The 2,032-nt window shown below is 44.7% G+C and overlaps 1 long non-coding RNA gene across 1 annotated transcript; it reads right to left on the bottom strand.

Annotated features, from left to right (window-relative positions):
* Positions 1-240: 240 nt before the first annotated feature.
* On the bottom strand, positions 241-841 carry LOC308673374. The gene is made up of 3 exons (XR_014027639.1): positions 678-841; positions 484-574; positions 241-300 (listed from the first exon to the last, which is right to left on the bottom strand). It is a non-coding gene; the product is annotated as an uncharacterized lncRNA (long non-coding RNA).
* Positions 842-2,032: the final 1,191 nt, after the last annotated feature.

Here is a 2,032-nt window from a genome sequence, read left to right as displayed (position 1 = left end):
GTTTATCATACCATCCATCCATCCATCCTCCCCCCCCACATATATATATATATATATATATATATATATATATATATATATATATATATATATATATATATATATATATATATATATATATATATATATATATATATATATACACACACACACACACACACACACACACACACACACACACATATATATGTAAAAAACAAATTAAGCTAAGCATTACAAAAACACAGCACAGTGATGAAGTGAAATATCATTTTGTTTTTCTGAACTCGGCTGCCTTTTGGCCTTTAATTCTTAATCATCCTAAGTATGCAAAAAAAAAGAATGCATATCATCGGACACTCTGGAGCCATTCAGGAATTCTGGCCTAGAAAAAGGGTTCTGGATGGACCCGCGAGCTATAGATTTCCTCCCCCCCACCTGCTGGCCACTAACCATGGTTAGCAGTCATTCCCTGATGTTAGAGGTAGCATGAACAGTACATACCTCAATTTATTCTTCCAACAATCCTGGTGGACTCGGTCACGTTGTCCAGTCATCCCATCAATGGAAATTTCTTCTCCAGGTCCAGTTCCATCTGCAAACAAAAGTAAAATTCAACTCATGAATAATCATGAGGGCCTTCATTAACTGACTTTCCTTAATGTGGCATGCTGCACAGGCAGCTTTTTGAAGTTTACCTGTACGCTGGGTTTGCAAGTAGTGGGATTCACATATCACACCTGGTTTGCCTCACTGCGTCTTGTTGGAAGAAGTCACCATTGGCTGGATTCACACAATGCCTTGAGCTCAAACTCAAGAGGTGTTTGGCTGAGCCCCAAAGGAGATTTTCAAAAAATAAAAATAAAAATCAATCTTTGGATCAAGCATCATGGTTTGGAAATAAAATCCCAGCCAGGCTCAAACTTCCAGCCAGCCCATTCCAGGGTGGAATTCCCTTTCACAACTAGAAGGGAGTATTTTTCCCAGCTCCGGTTTTCCTTCCCACCTGACCTTGAGGATTTCCAGAGCGGTTTTGCGCTTTCCTCGGCCAGTTCCACATCCGTTCTCAGCGTCGATTAAACCTTGATCTCATTTATTATCACAGGAAATGGTCTCAAGGTCACAGGGCTGGAAATTTAATTATGGCGGCAGTATATTAAGTGGCACATTTAAAGATGCTGAATCGTAGTAATTAATTTTTTGGATGGTAGTCTCCAGGGAGCCGGTTTCCTCCACACGGGGGATTCAGGCATCCATCACGGCCAGTGAGCGTGGCAGCTGTCTTTTAGCTTGGAGCTGCCCCATTATTCATCTTTTACGGCTGCCTCTAAAAACACAGGACAACGCCACCCCTCTTCTTATTGGAATAGATGTCTCCCCTTTGCAAGCAGCCATTCTTCACCTTTGATGGGGCTGGCCACCTCCCTGGCCTGTGGCTCAGTGCTGGAGGTTGCTTGGGTCAAGAGAAAGGGAAGGCAGGGGGGGGGGAGGAGGAGGAAGAGAATAAATGAGGAGCAGGAAAAGAAAATAAGGAAGAGGATGAGAAAATAAGGAGGAAGAGGCAGCAAAGAAAATAAGGAGGACAAGAAGAAAAAAGTGAAGAGGAGAAGAAAGAGATGAGGAGAAACAGGAAGAGAAGAAGAAGAGAAGGCAAGAAAAGAAGGGGGGAGGAGGAGGAGGAGGAGGAGGAGGAGGAGGAGGAGGAGGAGGAGGAGGAGGAAGAGTCGGTCCTTGCCAGCCCTTCCGTCCACCTCACCCAAGAACAAGCTGCAATCCTGAGTGGGCGCCCGGGATTTGTTCTGCAGCCACTGTTGACTCTAAGTTATTGAAAGTCACGCGGCTCGGCCCAGGTCTTAAAAAGCTTGTAATGTTTAATGAAGGGATGGTCATTAAACTCGCTGGTTCAAATATTAGGCAAGATGGTCTGGGAGGTGCGGAATAAAGCGCAAGGAAAACAAGAACTAAACTAGCTATCTCCATTAGAAATGCTGGCAGCCACCCAGGACACCCTGCCACGGCGGGCATCTCGCCCGGGTTCAAGGCACCTGGGGGG

Source organism: Vipera berus (genome assembly GCF_964194415.1).
Source record: "Vipera berus genome assembly, chromosome: 12".
Classification (NCBI taxonomy): domain Eukaryota; kingdom Metazoa; phylum Chordata; class Lepidosauria; order Squamata; family Viperidae; genus Vipera; species Vipera berus.
The sequence above is the reverse complement of the archived record's forward strand: the minus strand, read 5'-3'. Positions and strand labels throughout refer to the sequence as shown.